The sequence below is a fragment of the Heterocephalus glaber genome, unplaced genomic scaffold (genome assembly GCF_053883595.1).
Source record: "Heterocephalus glaber isolate CG9 unplaced genomic scaffold, H.glaber_assembly_v1.0 deba00001472, whole genome shotgun sequence".
Lineage (NCBI taxonomy): Eukaryota > Metazoa > Chordata > Mammalia > Rodentia > Bathyergidae > Heterocephalus > Heterocephalus glaber.
The window spans coordinates 59,980,935-60,003,349 of record NW_028258315.1 but is presented as its reverse complement, the minus strand read 5'-3'; the positions used below and the strand labels follow the sequence as shown (position 1 = coordinate 60,003,349).

At 39.6% G+C, this 22,415-nt stretch overlaps 1 protein-coding gene and 1 pseudogene across 3 annotated transcripts in view; both read right to left on the bottom strand.

Annotated features, from left to right (window-relative positions):
* Positions 1–22,415, bottom strand: part of LOC101707863 (uncharacterized) — a 57,698-nt gene that overhangs the window by 20,592 nt on the left and 14,691 nt on the right. Inside the window, exon 1 of one of the 3 annotated variants that reach the window (XM_087182045.1) lies at positions 4,375–4,853. The exons of 1 other annotated variant lie outside the window; for it this stretch is intronic. The gene's annotated coding sequence lies outside the window, so the exon portion shown is untranslated. Of the gene's footprint in view, positions 1–4,374; positions 4,854–22,415 lie in introns of those variants that run through there. One more of the 3 variants, XM_087182046.1, reaches the window with a different exon arrangement.
* Positions 8,986–20,960, bottom strand: LOC147826373 (monofunctional C1-tetrahydrofolate synthase, mitochondrial pseudogene; annotated as a pseudogene).

Sequence of the window (22,415 nt, the reverse complement as noted above, 5' to 3'; positions counted from 1 at the left end):
CTTATATGTTTGTCTGTTGTCTGTCTGTTTGTACAGTTGAGCTCAATTTTTTTTTCTCTTTTCCTTTTCACCTTTTGAAAAAAAAATTTTTTTTCCTTAAAAGATATTCACCTATTATTGGATTGGCTTACAGATAAATGTTATTAAATTAAAGGCATGCCCTTCTTCCCCAAGGTTGCTAACTGATCAAAGTGCCATCGAGATTTATTTGTCAAAGTACATAGAGACTGTGAGTACTCCCTTTGGTGAATAAAGAAGCGGCTGCCCAGAAAATAATTATTCTGGTCTTAATTCACTAAAGGGACCCCCTAGTAATTTTCATAATCTTATGGGAGACACACCACAATAAATATTATCTATATTATTATAAATTGATTACATTGGTTACCATTGAAGTTTAAATTCTAAATGTTATTATAAATTGATTACATTGGTTATCATTGACGTTTAAATGCTAAATATGTTATTATAAAATGTTTACATTGGTTAAGTTCTGAATATGTTATTGTAATATGTCTACATTGGTCATTTTCAAAAGATTAATTTCTGTGGCATAAACAAGAGAGTGTTATTAGAAAGATGCTTTTGGTACCAAACTACATTGAAGAACATAAGGTTTTATGTAACTGTGATATTTATTACTGCTCTTTTTCTGGTGTACAAAATGTATTCATGCCCTCTAATTGTATGGGTCTTCCAACATATTATGGTAATAATCTTTTGATTCAGATATTTGCTTTTCTCTTACGCTCCAGCCACCTATGAAAATAAGCACACCTGTAGGCTCATTTATTTTTCTTAGATGACATCTTATAAAAAGATAGCTATTTAGGGATCCAACCACAAGAGCAACCATAATTGGCAATAATAACAGTTTAACTATATTTTTATTCCAAAATGCTCAATATCCAGGTAAAATTATAATAGTTGAGTTCACTACTCCTCTTACAATGCTAATGTTACTGATCTTCTCTTCTGGGTGTTCAACAACCACAGTTTAGAGACCAGAACTAAAAAGGTATCTGGGCTAAGAAGGCAGCCAATATTTTGGCCCTGGCCCTCCAAGGTCAACAACAATAGCTAAAAGATCCAAGTCAAGAGGGAACCATCTCCAAGATCCTGCATTTTTGATGGGTCACTCAACCTCCTGAGCAGGGAGGTTGCTGAACATGAAAACAGTAAAGATCCAACAAAAAGTGTGCCAAAGGAATGTCACCTGGAGGAAAAAAAATCTCCCATGCTTTCGCAGAAGGCAACAGGGTCAAGCAAGGCCGCGACATCCTGATGGCTGACGCTGACAGAGGAGCTAAGAGGCTCTATGCATGGTTCCAATACAGTGCCTGCGGAGACTTAATTGACCTTGTTAGACAGCAAGAGGTTGATTTTATTTAATATAGGTCTCACCGTAACTTGGTCTTAAACACCCAGTAGAAAAGTATAACAAAAGACAACAGTTATTTGAATTCAACAAAAGTTTTAAGTTTTTTAGCCCAATGTTTTAAAAAAAAGTTAGATTTTTAATCCTTTTACAGCCCCAATTGAGAGAAATTATGCTTATTATAGACAGCTAAGCCAGTCAAACACACTATAGATCCTCACAATACATAGGGACAAGTCATTGTTGGGTGTGCTTGTTTTTCCTAAAAACACCTTCACATAAAACAAAAAGAAAGGGAGATATGTCGGGAGCAATGCTACATAATTTTAGGGAAAAATCACTTGGTTAGCCTAGTTCTCCTGCCTACAGCCCAGCTATGGAATTCTGAGACATAATTGCATTTTGGCCTCCAGTCACAACTGAGATCTCAATGATCCGGTGATGCTGTCTGTGATTCTCCAGGACAAGAAACATTCTGGGAGCTGAAAACATCCTGGGAGGAAAAGCATCTACTCAGTTCCTCCTTGTTCTTGGATTGTTACATCTTATTTATGCAGGATGTACTGAACTCTCTGCAAGTCATTTTTACACTTGTTTCTCCCGATGTAGTAAGGTGGGGGCTTTTGTCTTTGCTGCCCAGAGCAGCACTGATCAGACCCAAAGCTCAGCTTCTTCTCAGTCTCATTTTTCTACCTTTCCTGTAATTCACCTTGTGCTGTTGTGGCTTGCAAGAGACTAGGACTCACTGCAGAGGTTCTAGTAACGTCCCCTTTCCCTGTTTCCTACAGTGACAGATTTATTTCTCTTAAAAGAAACTATTGCCAGGGCATGGTGATCAATTCCTGAAATCTCACCACTCTGGAAAGCTAAGGCAGGATGATCTCAAAATACAGCCCAGCCAGGGCAATTTGTGAGACACTTTCTCAAAATGAAAAATGAAAAAGGGCTGAGGATGTAGCTCACTGCAAATCCTCATTATAGCACAAAGAAAAAAAGCCAAAACCAACATAAAACCAAAACCAAAAACCCAGAACCTATTTACACCATTATACTTTAAAAAGAATAGTCTAATATGAACAGTGATGCCCAGGGTCACTGTGAATTGAACAGCTTTGCAGAATGTTTCCTGATGGTATTAAGTAATGTAATGCAAAAGAGGGGGAACATGACGTGAATACTTTACAGAAACCATAAAACCACCACAATAGTCTACATTGGGATATATCCCCAGAGAACCTTCTCAATACTATTCAGTTTCTGCATTAAAAGGGTAGAACCACTATAAATAACAACAGTTACTACTAACCTATCCCTCCCGGCAGGCATGGTGCTAGCCACTTAACATTTTTCATCCACTCAATCCTCAGAGCAACTCTGTAAGAAACTTTACTATCTGCATTTAACAGATAGGAAAGCAAGGGCTCAAAGAGGACAGATGCAAGGCTGATGCAGATTTCAAATCCAGAGTAGCTTGACATAAAAGTCCATGCTTACTATTTTAACCTATAATACTTATTAAAGACATAAGCATAAAAATCAGCAAGAAAAAGCACTAAACCCACCGATTGTCTACATACCCATACCAACTGCCCTTAGACTCAATCATAAACATTTCACCCCAGATTCCTTAGCCCTTTCAATAACTATATAAGCCTAATTCCTTTGCCAGTTAGCTTCTAATATCTCTCTCTCTCCTGATGTTGGCCCATTCACTTATGGATGAAATCACTCCCAGCTAGCTGCTGCTATTTCTGTCTCCCAATGTCAACCCATCCACACATGGATGTAGTAAACTTGGCTTTTCCCAGCTAGCTGCTAAAATCTACCCGATTTTAGTCCCTCATTGTAATCTCTCTTCACTGGAAAAAACTCTTTTCCTCACACACAAAAAAGCCTGTCTCCAACAAGTGGTTTCACGTGCACTGTTTATAACATTATATACACCTGTACAAAAGACAGTCATTCCAAGAAAAAAAAAGTCACAAAAGGAGCCATACAATTAGGCAGTTTTCTTTATACTTCTATGCAACATTCTTCAATAAAGGTTTGGATTTCTGCTAATCTCTTTTTCTCCAAGTCTTACTCACCCTTGTTGCTGTATTACACCAAGGACTTAAGAGTCACAAGCAATCCCCTTGGTCTTTGACCCCAAGACAAGTGAAAATAAATAAATTGGACAGGTCAGGCTAGTACAGTTGGAAACGAAGGAGCTGAGTGAATCACTCTCTTCCCTCTATTCAACTGTAAACACCACACCACCCTAATGATTATCCAGCTTCCACTATACAGTTAGAAACAGGGAAGTTGAGTGAGCCACTCCCTTCCCTTCATTCAACTAGAAACACCAATTTAATGATTGTCCACCCTTCCAGTATACTAAAAGAGGCACAAAATAAAATAACAAAAGTCTAGGAGGTCAAGATGCTTGAGGCAGCAGAATACAGACACAAATAAGAGACACAGTAGTAGGCACCTAGAGTTAGAGGTATCAGATCCTTTAAGTACTGTAAGCCTGAGCTACGGACTTCTTTTTTTCCCATTTTGCCAGTTTCTGCAGCTACCCTCCTGTGATTTTCAATAAACTAGCTACTTACTACATAATACAAGGTGTGGCAATTCATTCCTCCTCTTACACAAGGACCTGGAGTATTCTGGGTCATTCACCCATAACAAAGCGGCTCACAGCATTCAGGAAGGCGCCAAAACCAGGTCTCCTGCTTTCAGAATGGGGCTCTTAGTGCCAAGTGACAACTTGGGAGAGGCAATGAAGATTCTTTTGCATTCTCAAAAATGACAGACTCATCAAAATCCCAACCTTGGGGAAAGTGACAGAAGGAGTTAATCCTTTAGCTGCCCTCACATTCCACAAGGGAGAGAAACCACAACCCCCTAAACACTGAAAATGTGACAAGCTCAACTTGACCCTTTCCAAGCATCTGTCGCCCTAAAGCCATAGTCCCTTCAAGTTAAACTGAATTAAACCTTCAATTGCTGACCTTAGAGCTACAACTTCTGCCGCCAACTCCTGTCCCCCGGGAGGTGACAGGCCTCTGGGCAGCCCAGTCCCACGCCACTGGTCGGCGCGTCGAGAGCGGAGGGCCTAAGTGCGACCTGGAGGGAGGCGCCCAGCCGGCTCGCTGGCTGGGAAACTGAGGTGGTGAGGTGGCGGGTGCTCACCGCGATGACATTGTCGAAGGTGGTCTTGCCGAAGTATTGCAGCCCCAGGAGGGTCAGCGCCTTCTCTTTCAGAATAACAAGCAGAACCAGTCCCGCAGGCGGGACATGAGCGCCATCCTGGAGCTGGCCTGGAGCGGACAGGAGGGAGGGCGGGCAATCTGGGACAGTGACAATTCCACACGAGTGGATTCCTTAAAGACTCTGGAGCCCCAGCGCGATATTGACAGGCACAGTCTGGTTACTATGGCTGGAACCCGAAAGCCCAGAGGATCACATGACCCACTGTACCCCGCCCCACCCTTGTCACTGGAAGTCCAGCGGCCAGGGCAAGAGCGGCAGATGCCCGCCTTTCCCATCGCGCCCGCCGCCTGCACCGCCACCTACTGGAGGCAGCTAGCAGTACATTATAGCTGCCTTTTGAATTTGGCTTTCCTGTACCTCTCCTGCATTCACTGTTGGTACTTTTGCCATGTAGTCATTATTTGTTTATTCATTCACTCATTCATTCATTCATTCATTCAATTTTTCTGTAAGTGTTCATTGATAATGTACTCTGTAAACTTCATTTGGTCAAATCTGTGGATAATTGGCTGTAGAAAAGTGATAGGTATTGAATTCTGTACTATTTCTACCTCCAAAGAGATTTGGTAAACTCCTATTTCCCATTACATCAGAATGTGCCTCTTTTGAGATACAGATGTGGTTCAGTGGTACAGCATTTGCCTGACGTGCACACCGCCCTAGGTTCCCTCTGAGCACTGGCAAAAAAAAAAAAAATTAGAAATAGGGTCATTACAGATATTATCAGTTGAGGTCATATTGGAATGGGGTGGACATTTGATGTACTATGATTGGTGTTCTTTCAAAAGGAGAATGAACATAGTTAGCAAAATGGAAAGGCCATGTGACAAGAGAGGCAGAGATCGACATATTTTCCCCCATTATGTATCTTTTATTTCGCTCTTTATGTATATTGTGGGTTTCTCATGGAAGGGAAACGGTATGATATTTGTCTGATTTCTTTCAGAAAGCGCATTCATTTTCCTACAAATGACCCAAGTTTATCCTTCTCTCTGCCAGAGTAGTATTCCATTGTATTTAAACACCACATTTTCTTCACCCATCATCTGTTTATGGACATATAGCCTGCTTCCAAGATTTAGCTATTGTGAATTGTTCCTATAAACATGGGTATGCCTGTATCACTATAATTTTATGTCTAACTCTTTCAAAAAGATACCTAGAAACGAAATAGCTGAGTAACAGGAATGTCTATTTCTAGATTTAAAAGAATCTCCATACTGTTTTCCACAATGGTTATACTAGTGTACATTCCCAAAAGCAACAAAGATTTTTTTCTACCACAGCCTCCCCAGCATTTGTTGCTATATGCTTTCTTTTTGTATTAAATTCTGTTATTGGTACATTGTAGGTATACAACACAATTACATTTCTCATTGGGAATTGTACCTTTACATAATGCATCTTGGTTCTTATTTTTTCCCCATTCCTAGCCCTCCCTTCACGCCCCCAACCCCTCCCCATTTACAAAGACTTTATTTCCATTTTTTCCATTTCTCACCATTTTTCCTATCCCTTCTTTCCTTTCCCCTGCCCCTCCCATTACCCCTACCCCTTTGGACCTTTTCTTTATATTTTACATTATCGATTATTCATTCTAATCATTGGTACCTTTTAGGTATACAATATAATGACATTCATCATAGGAAATTTGCACCTTTACATAGTCTCTCTTGGCTCTTACTTTTCACCATTGCCCAGCCCTCCCTTCAACCCCTCCAGTCCTCCCTATTTACAAAGATTTTGTTCCTATTTTTCCATTTTCTCATATTAATCCCAATCCCTTCTATCCTTTCCCCTAGCCCTCCCACTTCCTTCCCCTTTGCCCTTTTTCTTCCTATTTCACATGACCTATTATACATTCAGTCCTTATTTACACTTTCAGTTTCTCCCAAAAGAGAAACTATTCGGTATTTATTCATGTGTGTCCTATTTATTTCACTTAAGAGTATCGCCTCAATGTGCACCCACTTAGCGATAAATGTCTCTAATTTCTCATTTTTTATGGCTGAGTAGTACTCCATTTGATTAAAAAACCACATTTTCTTTATCCAGTCTCCAGTTGATGGCATTTGGGCTGTTTCCAAGTTTTAGCTATTACAAATTGGGCTGCTATGAACATGGGCACACATATATCACTGTGGTATGATACTTTGAATTCTTTGGGGAAGATCCCCAGCAGTGGAATAGAGGGGTCAAATGGGACTTCCAGTCCTAGTTCTTTGAGGTATCTCCATACTGATTTCCACAGTGCTTGCACCAGTCCACACTCCCACCAGCAGTGGAGCAGGGTTCCTCTTTCCCCACAGGCCCGCCAGCATTTGTTATTGGTTGATTTCATGATAGCAGCCATTCTTTCTGGAGTGAAGTGGAATCTCAGCTTTGTTTTCATTTGCATCTCTGGAATGACCAGTGATGTTGAACATTTTTTCATGTATTTATTGGCTATTTCTACTTCTTTGTCTGAGAAATGTCTGTTCATTTCAGATGCCCATTTTTGGATTGGGTCTTTAAATTTGGGAGGTCTGATCTTTTCAAGTTCTTTATAGATTTGAGATAGTAGAGCTTTGTCTGAGGAAGAGCAGGTGAATAATTTTTCCCACATTGTGGGTTGTCTCTTCACACTGCTGGTGGTTTCTCTTGCTGTGCAGAAGCTTTTTAATAAGAAGAGATCCCATTTGTTGATTGTTTGTGCTAGTTCACGGGCAACTGAGGTTTTGTTCATAAAAACTTTTCCTACACTGATGTCTTCAAGGGTTCTACCTAACCTCTGTTCCAACTGGTTCAGAGTTTCTATTTTAATATTTAGATCTTTAATCCATTTGGATTTTAGTTTAGTGTATGGTGAGAGATATAGGTCTAGTTTTAATATGTGGCAAGTTGAAGCCCAGTTTTTCCAGCACCATTTATTAAAGAGGCTATCTTTCCTCCAGTGAGGCTGTTTGGCTCCTTTGTCGAAGATGAGATGGCTGAGTGTGTCTGGCGTTGTTTCTGCATCTTCTAATCTGTTCCACTGGTCCTCAAGTCTGTTTCTTTGCCAGTATCATGCTGTTTTTACCACAGTAGCTTTGTAGTAGAATTGCAGGTTGGGGATTGTGATAGCCCCTGCCATGTCTCTGTTACCTAGAATTGCTTTTGCTATTCTGGGTCTCTTCTTGTTCCAAATGAATTTTTGGATTGTTTTCTCAAGGTCTATGAAGTATGCTGCTGGGATCTCAATTGGAATTGCATTAAATCTATATAGCAGTTTTGGAAGGATGGCCATTTTCACTATATTAATCCTCCCTCCCCAGGAGCAGGGGATGTCTGTCCATTTTCTGATATCATCTTCAATCTCTCTTTTCAGAGTGCCATAGTTTTCAGAGAAGAGGTCTTTGATTTCTTTCATTAGGATGATTCCTAGGTATTTCAGTTTTTTGGATGCCACTGTGAAAGGAATTATTTGCCCTATTTCTCTCTCAGTGAGTCTGTCATTGGTGTAGAGGATAGCTATTGATTTTTGTGTGTTGACCTTGGAACCAGCTACTTGACTGAATTTGGTTATTAAGTCTAGAAGACTTTTGGTGGAGTTCTTGGGGTTTTCTATATACAGTACCATGTCATCTGCAAATAATGACAATTTGACTTATTCATTTCCTATCTTTATTCCTTTTATTTCTGTCTCTTGTCTAATTGCCATGGTTAATGTTTCCAAAACTATATTGAACAGGAGTGGTGATAGTGGACATCCTTGTCTTGTTCCTGATTTGAGTGTGAAGGATTTCAGTTTTTGACCATTTAGTATGATATTGGCTGTTGGTTTTTCATAGATGGCTTCTATCAGTTTGAGGTAGAGACCATCTATTCCAATTTTTTGTAAGGTTTGTATCATAAATGCATGTTGGATTTTGTCAAATGCTTTTTCTGTGTCTATGGAGATAATCATATGGTTTTTGTCCTTGGCTCTATTGATACAGTGTATTACACTAACTGATTTTCAGATATTGAACCATCCCTGCATCCCTGGGATGAATCCCACTTGATCAGGGTGTATGATCTTCTTGATGATCTTCTGCATTCTGTTTGCCAGTATCTTATTCAGGATTTTTGCATCTATGTTCATTAGTGAGATTGGCCTATAGTTCTCTTTTTCAGTTGGGTCTTTCTCTGCTTTGGGGATCAAGGTGATGCTTGCTTCCAGGAATGAATTTGGGAGTATTGTTTCCCTTTCAATTTCATTGAAGAGTTTCAACAGTAGTGGCAGCAGTTCCTCTCTAAATGTCTTGTAGAATTGAGCAGTGAAGCCATCAGGGCCTGGGCTTTTCTTAGTTGATAAGTTTTTAATTACATTTTCAATTTCATTGGTTGATATTGGGTTCTTCAGAATTTTTAGGTCTTCTTCGTTCAACTTTGGTAATTCATATGTATCTAGGAATCTGTCCATTTCTTCTGTGTTGTCCATCTTATTGACGTATAGGTTCTGGAAGTAGGTATTGATGATCCTCTGGATTTCTGCTGGGTCTGTTGTAATTTCACCCTTTTCATTCCTAATTGCATGGATTTGGGCCTTTTCTGTCCTTTTTCTGATAAAGTTGGCTAAAGGTTTGTCAATTTTGTTGATTCTTTTGAAGAACCAACTCTTGGCTTCATTGATTTTTTGTATCATTCTCTTAGTCTCCATTGCATTGATTTCTGCTCTGATCTTTATAATTTCCTCCCTTGTATGAGCTTTGGGGTTGTCCTGTTCTTCTTTTTCTAGAAGCTTGAGGTTCAGCATCAGGTTGTTTAATTGGGCTTGTTCTGTTCCTAATATGCATATTCACTGCTATGAATTTCCCTCATAAGACTGCTTTCATTGTGTCCCATACATTCCGATATGTTGTATTGTCACTGTCATTTAATTGAAGGAAGTGTCTGATTTCTTCTTTAATTCCCTCTGTGACCCATTGGTTATTCAGAAGTGTGTTGTTCAATTTCCACGTGTTTATGAAATTTTTCCAGTTTCTTTTGCTATGGGTCTCCAATTTCATCCCACTATGGTCTGATAATATACAGGGGATAACTTCAATTCCTTTGCACTTACTTAAACATGTTCTATGTGTGAGTATGTGGTCTATTTGGGAGAATGACCCATGTGCAGCTGAGAAGAATGTGTATTCTGATTTTGTGGGGTGGAAGACTCTGTAAACATCTGTTAAGTTCATTTGTTCAAGAGTTCGATTGAGTTCTAGTATTTCATTACTTATTTTTAGTCTAGTTGATCTATCTATTTGTGACAGTGGGGTGTTGAGGTCCCCCACTACAATTGTATTAGTGCATATATGACTTTTCATGTCCATTAGTATTTGTTTTACATAGTTGGGTGCACTAGTATTTGGTGCATAGATATTTATGATTGTCATCTCTTCCTCTTGGATTCTTCCCTTTACAAGGATGTAGTGTCCTTCTTCATCTCTCTTAATCAGTGTTGGTTTGAAATCTACTTGATCTGCAAAGAGGATAGCTACTCTTGCTTTTTTTCAGGTTCCTGTCACATGCAGTATTGTTTTCCACCCTTGAACTTTCAGTCTATGAATTTCATTTTGAATTAAGTGTGTTTCTTGTATGCAGCATATTGTTGGATTTTGCTTCTTGACCCATTCTGCCAGTCTATTTCTTTTGATTGGTGAATTGAGACCATTAACATTGATGGTTATAACTGAAACATATTGACATCATTGCCATGACTTTTTCTTTTTGTTGGGTTCTCCCCCTTTACATTTAATTTCTTGTCATGCCAGATGGGTTCATTCTGCTTTGCTTCCTGGGGTTGTGATCCTCAATGTCTGTTCCTAGGATATTGTGTAAAATTCTTTGGAGTGCTGGTTTGGTATTTGTGAAGTTCCTAAGGTGCTCTTTGTCATGAAAGTATCTTATTTCTCCATCCATTTTGAAAGATAGTTTTTCAGGGTACGTCAATCTGGGTTGGAGGCTGTTTTCTTTTAGGGCTTGGAATATGTCACTCCAAGGTCTTCTTGCCTTGATGGTTTGTGTTGAGAAGTCTGCTGTGGTTCTGATGGGCTTTCCTTTGTATGTGATTTGTTTCTTTTCCAATGTACATTCCCAAAAGCATCAAAGAAAGATTTTTTTTCTACCACAGCCTCCCCAGCATTTGTTGTCATCTGCTTTCTTTTTTAAAAAATTTTATTGGTACATTTCAGATATACAATATAATGATATTCATCACTGGAGATTTGTACCTTTACATAATATATCTTGATTCTTATTTTTCCCCATTCTCCTGCCCTCCATTCCACCCCTTCCTATTTACAAAGACTGTTTCCATTTTCTCATATTAATTCCATTCCCCTCTTTCCTTTCCCCTACCTCTCCCTCTTCCCCTTCCCCTTTGCACCTCTCCTCCCTATTTCACATCATCTATTATACCTTTTGATCCTTATTTACACTTTCAGTTTCTCACACTAGAGAAACTATTTGGTATTTACACATGTGTGTCCTATTTATTTCACTTAAGAGTATCACCTCAATGTGCATCCATTTAGCTATAAATGCCTCTAGTTTTTCATTCTGTATGGCTGAGTAGTATAAAGAACCACATTTTCTTCATCCAGTCTCTAGTTGATGGGCAATTAGGATGCTTCCATGTTTTTACATGCTATTACAAATTGTGCTGCTGTGAACATATATCACTGTGGTATGAGTCTTTTCTTTTGGGAAGATACACAGCAGGGGAATAGCTGGGTCAAATGGGACCTCTAGTCCTAGTTCTTTGAGGCATATCCAAACTGATTTCCACAGTGGTCGCACCAGTTTACACTCCCACCAAGAGTGGAGAAGAGTTCCTTTTTCCCCCACAGCCCTGCCAGCATTTGTTATTGGTTGATTTCATAATAGCAGCCATTCTTTCTTAGGTGAGGTGGAATCTCAGTGTTGTTTTCATCTGCATCTCTTGAATGGCAAGTGATGTTGAACATTTTTTCATATGTTTATTTGCTATTTCTACTTCTTTGTCTGAGAAATGTCTGTTCATTTCAGATGCTCATTTTTGGATTGGATCTTTAAATCTGGGAGGTCTGAGTTTTTTAAGTTCTTTATGTATTCTAGATAGTAGACCTTTGTCTCAGGAATAGCTGGTAAAATTTTTTTCCCACATTGTGGGTTATCTCTTCAAGTTGTTGGTGGTTTTTCTTGCTGTGCAGAAGGTTTTTAATAAGAAGAGATCCCACTCGTTGATTCTTTGTGCTGGTTCATGTGCAACTGAGGTTTTGTTCATGAAATATTTTCCTACGCCAATGGCTTCAAAAGTTCTACTTACCCTCTCTTCCGGCCTGTTTAATGTTTCTGCTTTAATATTTAGATCCTTAATCCATTTCAATTTTAGTTTAGTACATGGTGAGTGATATAGGTCTAGTTTTAATCTTTGGCAAGTTGAAATCCAGTTTTTCCAGCATCATTTATTAAATAGGCTATCTTTCTCCCAGTGAGGGTATTTGGCTCCTTTGTTGAAGGGGGTGGCTGAGTGTGTCTGGAGTTGTTTCTGCGTCTTTTAGTTTTTTCCACTGGTCCTCTGGTCTGTTTCTTTGCCAGTACCATGCTGCTTTTATCACAGTAGCTTTGTAGTATAGTTTCAAGTTGAGGATTGTGATACCCCCTGTCATGTCTCTGTTGCTTAGAATTGCTTTTGGTCTTCTAGGTCTCCTCTTGTTCCAAATGAATTTTTGGATTGTTTTTCAAAGCCTGTGAAGTATGCTGTTGGAATTTCAATTGGGATTGCATTGAATCTATATAGCAGTTTTGGAAGTATGGCCACTTTCACTGTGTTGGTTCTTCCTACTCAGGAGCAAGGGATGTCTTTCCATTTTCTGATATCTGATTCAATCTCTTTTTTCAGAGTACTGTAGTTTTCAGAGTAGAGGTCTTTGATTTCTTTCCCTAGGTTGATTCCTAGGTATTTCATTTTTTGGATGCTATTGTGAAAGGAGTTGTTTCTCCAGTTATCTGCTGTCTTGATAACAGCCATTCTTTCTGGTGTAAGACGCAATCTCAGTGTTGTTTTAATCTTCATTTCTAATCATCAGAGATCTTGAACTTTTTTATGTATTTATTAGCTACTTGTATTGCTTCTGAGAACTGTCTGTTCATGTTAGTTACCCATTTTTGATGGTGTCTTTCATTTTGGAGGGTCCAACTTTTTTAGTTTTGTCTGCTTTTTGTCCACTGTCCAAGGAATACTAACTGGCAATTTTTTTCCCATTCTGTAGGTTGTCTCTTCACATTGTTCATTGCATCCTTTGCTGTCCAGAAGTCTTTTACTTCAGTAGAATCACATCTGTTGGTTCTTAGTATTATCTCTTATATACCTGAGGTTTTGTTCAGAAAGTCCTTATTTGCACCTGTTTCATCAAAAGTTGTACCTAATTTATCTTTCAGCAGATTGTTTCCATTTTAATATTTAGATCTTTAGTGTCTTTTGATTTTAGTTTAGTACATGGTAAGAGATATGGTTGTAGATTCAGTCTTCTATATAAGGATGGTCAGTTTTGCAAGGACCATTTATTGAAGAGGCTGTCTTTCCTCCAGCGTAAGTTCTTGTCCCCTTTGTCAAAGATCTAATAGCTTAACGTGCCTGGGTTGTTTCTATGTCACCTATTCTGTTCCACTAATCCTCGTGTGTTTTGCCAATACCATGCTGCTTTTATTACTGTGATGTTGTAATATAACTTGAAGTCTGGAACTGTGACTCCTCCTGCCTTGTTCTGGTTGCTCAGGATTAATTTTACTATTCTGTCTTATGGTTCCATATAAATTTTAGGATTATTTTCTCTAGTTCTGTGAGGAATGTTGTTGGTATTTTTTAATTGAGATTGTAATAGATCTATCAGCTTTGTAAGTATGACCATTTTGACTATAACTGATTTTTTCCTATCCAAGAACAGGGGATATTTTTCCTTTTTATTATGTCCTCTTTGTTCTACCTTTCAGAGTATTATAGGTTTCATTGAAGAGGTTTTTCATTGTTTTGCTTAGGTTAATTCCTAGGTATTTAATTTTTCTTGGTGTGATTGTGAAAGATATTGTTTCTCTAACTGCTTTCTTGGTGAGTTTATTATCGGTGTACAGAAACAGCATTGATATTTGTGTGTTGACTCTGTATGCTGCTGTAATACTGAAGTTGGTTATTAATTCTAGGAATCTTTTGGTGGAGTCTTTGGGTCTTCTACCTAGAGGGTCATGTCATTTGCAAATAATGGCAATTTGACTTTTTCCTTTCCTATACATACCCTTTTTATTTCTTTATCTTGCCTGATGGATGTGGGTAATGTTTTTAGGACTATATTAAATGCTAGTTGTGATAGCGGACATCCTTGCCATGTTCCTGATTTTAGAGGAAAAGCTTTCAGCCCATTTCTCCCATTTCATATGATGTAGCCATTGTTGTGTCATAAATGGCTTTTATCAGACTGAGTTTAAATCCTTCTATACCTATTTCCTTCAGGGTCTTTGTCATGAATGGATGTTGGATTTTGTCAAAGGCTTTTTTCTGAGTGAAGTGGGATGATCATATGACTTTTCCTTGCTTCTGTTTATGTGATGTATTACATTTATTGATTTTTGCATGTTCAACCATTGTTGGATGCCTGGAATAAACCCTACTTGGTCATGATGTGTGATCTTTTTTATTCTTTCTTTTTTTTGGTACTGGGGATTGAACTTGGGACCTTGCACTTGTGAGGCAAGTGGCAGAACCACTGAGCTAAATCCCCCGCTGTGATCTTTTTTTATTACTTGTTGCATCCTCTTGCCAGTATTTGTTGAGGATTTCCTTATCAATGTTCATTAAACAATTGACCTGTATCTCTATTTTTAGGTTGGATCATTTCTGTTTTTGGAATCAGGGTGATGCTGCCTTCCAGGAATGACTTTGGGAGGACTCCTTCCCTCTCAATTTCATAGTTTAAGGAATATTGGTGTTACATCTTTCCTAAAGTTCCTAAAGCACTTGGGAGTGAATCCATTGGAACCAGGGCTTTTTGGGGGTATTAATTTTATTGGTACATTTTAGAGGTACATAATGATCACATGCATCATAGGGAATTTGTATCTGTACATAATATATCTTTATCCTTCTTTTTCCCTCATTCTTCTGCCTCCCTTTAAGCCTTCTTTTCTAAGAGCTTTTTTCCCATTTTTCCCTTCTTTTCTCATTTTTTTTCTTTTTCCTTTCTTCCTTTCCTCCTCTACTCTCCTTGTTCCCCTTCTCATTTGCACATTTTCTTCCTATTTCACAATATCTGTTATACATTTTGATCCTTATTTACACTTTCAATTTTTCAAACCAGAGAAACAATATATTTACACATATATGTCCAATTTATTTCACTTAAGAGTATGGTCCAATGAGCATCTATTTATCTAGAAATATCTCAAGTTTATCCTCCTTTATGACAGAGCAGAACTCCACTGTACTAAAAAAAAAAATCTTCTTTATCAATTCTTCTGCTGATGGGCATTTTGGCAGTTTCCAAGATTTAGCTATTACAAACTGTGCTGGTATAAACGTAGGTGTGCATATATCACTATGCTATGATGTTTCTAATTCTTTTGGAAAGATATCAAGAAGGGGAATAGCGGGATCAACTGGAATCTCTAATCCTAGTTTTCTTTTAGGAATCTCCACACTGGTTTCCACACTGGTTTCACCAGTCTACACTCTCACCACCAGTGGAAAAGGGTTCCTTTTCCCCCATAGCCCCACAGCATTTGTTATTGATTGAATTATCTTCATAATAGCCATTCTTTCTGGAGCAAGATACAATCTCAGTGTTGTTTTAATTTGCATCTCTCGAATGAACAGTGATGTTGAACAGTTTTGCATATATTTATTTGCCATTTCTACTTCTTCAACTGAGAAGTGCCTATTCATTTCAAATGCCTATTTTTGGATTGGGTCTTTAAATCTTAAGTGTGTGATTTTTCTGAGTTCTTTATGTATTCTAGATATTAGCTCTTTATCCAAGGGGCAGGGGGTAAATTTTTTACCACACTGGGCTGTCTCTTTACTTGGTGGTTACTTTTGCTATGCAAAAGCTTTTTAATAGTATAAAATCCCATTTGTTGATTCATTGTGATATTTCCGGTGTGACTGAGGTGTTGTTCATATATTCTTTGCCTACACCGGTGTCTTCAAGAGTTCTACCTATTCTCTCTGCCAGAAGATTCAGTGTTTCTGTTTAAAATGAAGCCCTTTCACATACCTTTCCATTCAGGTTAGTGAGACAGAGAGCAGTAGGTCTTGGCCATGGCAGGTGGGCAAATTTCCAAAGCCTTGTTGAGAATAAAGATCTATTTTAGATTCTGCCTCAAGAGTTCAATACCCTTGGCTCCAAAGATAGCCTGGGCAATGCTTTTTATCTTTTCCACATTTGGAAGCTGGACATCATACAAGAATTGGAAATGGCTTCTTTTATTTGCAGCTTCTCTCACAGCCCCAGCCACATCCACAGACCCTTTTCCACCAACTGACCAGTGACAGCAGGAAACTATATCAAAGGCACTGGCGTGCCTTGACAGCACACACACCAACTCAATCTTGGCATAGTGTCAGTCTTAAAGACATTCAGCACTACCACCATGGGCAACCTGAAGGGCTGAGTGATCTGGATTTGCTTCTGCAGGTTATAGCAGCCATCAGCCAACAGCTAGATATTCTGCTCTGTGCATTCTTTCTTCAGGGACACACCAGCAGTTACACACAGTCCACCTCCATGCATCTCCAGAACTTGGACATTATCGACCAGCACTATCAGGTTATACACTAGGCTGGTAGCTCAGTACTTGGTGTTGAAGAATTTTGCCACCCGAATGTCAGCCCCAAAGTCAGCTGCAGTCACCACAAATCCTTCTTCACCAAGCAGTTTCAGGGGAATTTTATCAGCTAACACTGTAAAGTTGCCATGAGCAATGTTAGGAAAGGGGTCTGTATGCACAAATACAGGTGGCCCTTTAAGGACCTCCGTCAGATTTGGTTTCATTGTATCTCTCATCAAAACTGTCAGAATGGGCCAGCATGGAGCAGCCAGATCCAGGGCTACCCGGTACTTCCTATGTGAGCATCCGTCAGAGGAGTCATTAAGAATTCAAAAGAAGTTCTACATTTGTTGCAAGAAAAACCCCTGCTTTTAAGCTAGTTCTTGCTATTATTCACACATGTGGTAACAACTTAAATCAGGAAATAAACCAGAATTTGGCTGAGAAGGCAATGTGGAAAATTACACACTCTCAAGATAAAATGGCACATTATACACATTCCATAATACATACCTTATCCACAGTACAGTGATACCATAGTTCCAGAACTTAATTCTTTCCATGGTTCTGGTCATAAACTGAATTGGACAATAGCCGAATAAAATTCAATAGTTAGGTTCCATATTGACCTTATGGGGAAATTTGATTTGGTTCTCATCCAATGTGGTTTGTGACCAGAATCCTGGAAAAAACTAAGTACATGACCAAGGCACCACTGTAGTTAAAAGGCAAAGCATAGTTCCAGATACAACTATACTCTAAAACAATCAAATTAGGGTGTCCCCAGTTTTCTAGGGTTAGCTTATAAGAAAGATGAATAATGGAGAGATTGGTAGACTGAAATGAAGTCTACCCCAAATCTAGACTACCTTCTATAAGCACCCATGGATAACATACAGGAATGTTAGGTTTTGGAAAGTGCCTGCCAGACACGGAAGAACCTGGGATTCTAGCTGTATTAATACAGATCTGATGGTGGTCTCCCTTGATACAGTTGAGTCCAATGAAAATATTCATGAACCACTAGGGATGAAAGGGAACAAAATAAGAGCTATTAATAATGTTATAGACCCAACATGAGAAATTCTTCAGTCAAACAATACCATTCATGACATATGAGCCATTAGAGAATTCAGAGTGGCCAAAATCCCTACCATAATCCCTTAAATGGGCAGGAGCAGGTAGCCAGTCTCCATCAGTAAAAGAGGTGTCACTGGAAGAGAAGGGAGGCTCAAAGCCTCCCCAGGTGACAATATCAAAAACAGGAGGTGTAAGTATACATGCCTGCTATATGGTGCCACTTACTTTTTGTGTAGAGTTAAAAGAAGCAGAATGAAAAAACCCTTTACATTCACCATCTTAGAATTATAGATGAATCGCTTCTCAGCCTTTTGGCTAAGATCAAGTGTAGAATTATAGATGACTTGTGCTACCATCACCAGGAAAAGGTTTTCTGTAGTGAAAGGCATGACAGGGCTCTACAGTATTTGTTTGCCTTGAGCAGTGAGTTGTTTTAATCTTTACACACATGGGTCTCAATGATCATGGAACTGTCTTGTGGGAAGAGTACAGGAAGGTTTGGAGAACCCAGCTGAAGAAGCAGCTCTGGAATGCTTTAAGCTGTACTTGATGGGAGATTCTGGTCAGAGTTCACAAGACAAAAATGCTGAAAGAAATTGCAGCATGTAAAGACAAGGCTCAGGAGGTTTCTTTTGGAAAGAAAGACTACATTGGCTGTTGGACTCCAGACCATATGTGTTACACTTCAGCAGAAAATTTGTCAGTGTTTTGTTCTTGTGTAGAAACTTTATCTGAGACTGAGATTAAGTGTGGCAGTCTATACTCTGACAGAATAATTTTTTGTTTTGGTACTAGGGTTTGAACTTGGGACCTTGTGCTTGTGAGGCAGGTGGCAGAACCACTGAGCTAAATCTCCAGCCCTCTGACAGAAGAAATTTAAAGGCAGTCTAATGCTGACATGGTGAGATGGCTGCTATTGGAGGCTTTTAGCCAGATTTCTATTGAGAGTCAAAAGTAAAGGACCCAGCAGAATAATTTAAAAAGTTTTGAGTTTAGCAAGAAAGAAAGCTCCAATAAAGTTGCAGCCTGCAAAGATGGAACAGAGGAGAAATTGCTGGCTGAAAAGACTAGCAAGAAAAAGCCAAGTATTTCAGAACAAGACAACAGAAAAGATAACCCGAGGATATCACAAGAATCAGCAGGACTCCAGCTTTTGCAGCCTCAATATTGCAAAGATTAAAGATTTTGCTTTGAGAAGAGTCTCAGAGCACCATGTTTCAGAAGGGCAGTGGCCTAGGGAAATTGTTCCTTGGAATTTGGTTCATAGGCACTTGATCCCTACAGCTAGGGGAGAAGGAAGCCTGGCTACTGCTCCAGCTGGCAGCCAACTTTGGCATCATCTATGTGGTGCTGGTTTGAGAAACATGCAGAATGCAAGAGTTGTGGGATCAGAGGAAACTCCCTTTTGGTCCCCCTTCTGTCTCTCTTAGACAGAAGCCATCTTTCTCTCAATAAATTTTTCCTACTCTTAACTTCCATTGTTCCTAGAATTCATTCTTCGATTTTAGAGAACATGAACTTGAGTTTCAGATATATAGTAGGTTTGGGAGTTGCATCTGTTCCCCCTATATCATTCTGGAGGTCTTCCACCAAGATTACTGGTTGGAGATGGCATCCTACTGAAGGATAACAAGAGTTTTCTTTACGTTATTTAATGTCTTGTGATCAGATGGCAGTGTTTGACTGAGAGACTATTCCATACTAAGATGGATATGGATTCAACTACTAGAATGACCATGGTTGATAAAATATATTTCAAAAGTGCTTAATGTCCAGATGAAATTATAACAGTTCAGCTCACTGCTCCTACTGAAATACTTATGTCACTGATCTGGTGTTCAACAACTAAAGTTTGGAGACCAAAACTAGAAAGATAACTGGGCTATGAGGATAGTCAATATTTTGGCCCTGGCCCTTCAAGGTCAACAAAGACCCAGGACACAAAGAAACCTTTCCTACAGGATCCTACATCTTTGGTTAAGTCACTCAACCTCCTGAGCAGGGAGATTGCTGTGCCCCAGAGGACAAATGTACCATGTGCCAAAAGAGGGTCACTGACAGGGAAAAATCTCCCATGCTTTCACTGAAAGCAACATGGTCAAGCAAGACCATGACCCATCCTGATGGCTGACACTGACAGAGGAGCTGAGAGGCTCTATGCATGGTTCCAAAGTAATGCCTGAGGAGACTTAACTGACCTTGACAGATAGCAAGAGGTTCATACTAATTGACACAGGTCTCACTTTAACTTGTCTTAAACACCCAGCAGAAAAGAATAACCAAAAGAAGTGTAAAATAATGCCATAGTAATAAGGCTAGATATAAAAAGGGGCTTCAATCACTGACCCCTTCTGGCAGTTTCTAGCTATATCAGTAGCTGACCACAGTTAGGGATCATTAGGAAAAAACTATGGTAAAATCTATAAGAGCTTGGGTAGAGTTTCAAATTTCTTAAGTGAGATTTGTTCTTCAAATTGTCTCTTATTTATGACAAAGTATCTGACTTATACACAGTCTCTATCAATGAAAGAATCTAAGAGTCAGCAGGTTACAATCACTATTCCAATTTCTAAGTGTGACTTTCTCCCCAACCTGCCCTTTCATTCTAGTGTGCTCATGCTTAGATTATGCATGTTCTAATTTCTTAAGTTTTGTTTATTCTTGCCTAGAGGCTGTCAAACTCCAAACAGTCATACAAATGGAACCAATGACAAATGTGCTAGACTTCTTTTACCAGGATCTACCAGATCAAGCTTGTAAACAGCTTATAACTGCTAAACTATATAATATGGCCTCTGTGTTGGGATTCTGAAGTCCCTGAACCTTCTCACTATGCTCTTTGTGGGAGGCTATTACTAGTTCCTCCTGGTGGAAACCCTTGTTGGCTATATTCATAGCAATCCTGCTAACATTATAGTTTGGCTCATGTATTCTTTACTATTTCTTTGGCTTTGTCTCCTTCAGACTCAAAGCTATACAGCCACCAAGATGACAATGCCTGGCGCCTAAGAACGGCCTTTAGATAGACCTTCTGTAGAGTAGCTCTGACTGCTGATCACAACTATGACCCTTTTCAGCTGGAAGTAGCCAGAATAGTCTTCACTCTTTGCCCCCTCCTGGCAGTTAGGGGTACTTCTTCAGAGGGTGGAATATTGTAGATAGGAAAGTTAATTAAATATCTTGTAGGGAGTTAGACAAGGCCTCCCTTAAGGAGCCAGCCATCCAGAAGCCAACATGGAGGACAGTGAAGACACATTCACTGAAGGCCAGCATTGTAAAAGGAAACTACCACACCCATGTAGGATGAATAGCAGTGATTGATATTCTAAACAAGTATCAATCACCTGGGTGGGGGGCCAAGATCTTAACCCAGCCTCTCCAGGAAATATCCGACTCCCACCCTTACTGAAAATCCTTGTATGCTTGCTATGTGTCTTGCTGCCCCATTTGACCCCCATTTAATCAGTATGACCTGGGTGACTGTACTTGCAATCTTATTGATTCGTCATGGTTTTGCCTCACCTCATGCCCACCTTGCAAATTTCCATTGGGTCTTATAGTTTTGTCCCACTTTGTACCTGCCTCACCACATGGCTTTGCTGTATAAAATATCTTTGAAAAGTGGGGTGGGTGGGCAACCCACTTTCTGGTCCCCCTTCTGTCTCTTAGACAGAAGCTATCTTTCTCTCAATAAATCTTTCCTACTCTAAAAAAAAAAAAAGTTGTGGGATCAGGAAGGCTTCCACCCAGATTTCAGAAGGCCTGTGAGGCCAGGCAATGTGCCCCTAAGCGTTCAGTGTGTGAATCTATAAGTGTGAAGCCTAAGTTGCAGTGGGGACCACAGAAAATTAAAGAAGCCAGGAAGTTGGATCACCTGAGGAAAGCTTCAAGAAGTGAACAAAGCAGGCCCATGAAAAAAGCCATGAGAGCTGCAACTACCCAAAGTGCCATACGGGCAGAGCGACTCAAGCCCTTTGGAGTTCACATCTTGCCACAGACAGCCTCAGATAACGGACAAGGAACTACAGGACTTAATGTTTACCCTGCTAGATTTTGGACTTACTTTAGCCCTGTTTTTTTCTATTCCCCTATTTGGAATGGGAATGTTTATCTTGTGCCACTGTATGCTGAAAGTGTTTAACTTTTCATTTGTACAGAAGCTCACAGCTAAGAGTTTGCCTTAAGTCTCAGAGGAGACATTAGATTTGGAATTTTGGTCAATGCTGAAAATGTTAGGACTTTGACAACACTTAAAAGATGGACTAAATGCCTTTTGCATAAGGAAATGTGCAGGCATCTTTGGGGGCCAGGGGTGAAATGTTACAGCGCGTAGCTAGATATTCCTCCAAAGCCTAATGCACTCATACATGGGCCTTTTTGGAGGTGGCTGGATCCAGAATTGTGTAAATGTAGATTAAGGGTGTGATGTTGGGATTAAGTGTGTGAGACTGGGAGTGCTTATTAAATCAGTCAGATTGGTTTAGCATACCTCTGGGTGTGGATAATAGGAAGGCTCAGCTGGGTAAGCCAAAAGGCTGATGGGATGAAAAGGAGAGGCAGGCTTGCTGCTGCACAGCTTTTTTTTTTTTTGGTATCGGGATCGAACTCAGGACCTTGCTCTTTCAAGGCAGGCAGGAGGCAGGGGGCAGAACCACTGAGCTAAATCCCTGGCCCAACTGCATAGCTTTTGATATTTCCCTGCCTCATCTGCTGCTGCTTGCTGTCTCCTGCCTACCCTGCTATGAACTGTTTCTCCTCTGTGATGGCCCTCTGCTGTGCCACCCTGCCTTGGAACCAACCAAATTTGGACTGGAAACCCCTACAAATTGTGCACTGAAATAAGCCTTTCCTACTTTAACTTGTGGGTGTTGGATATTTTGTCTCAGGATCAACAACAACAATAACAACAACA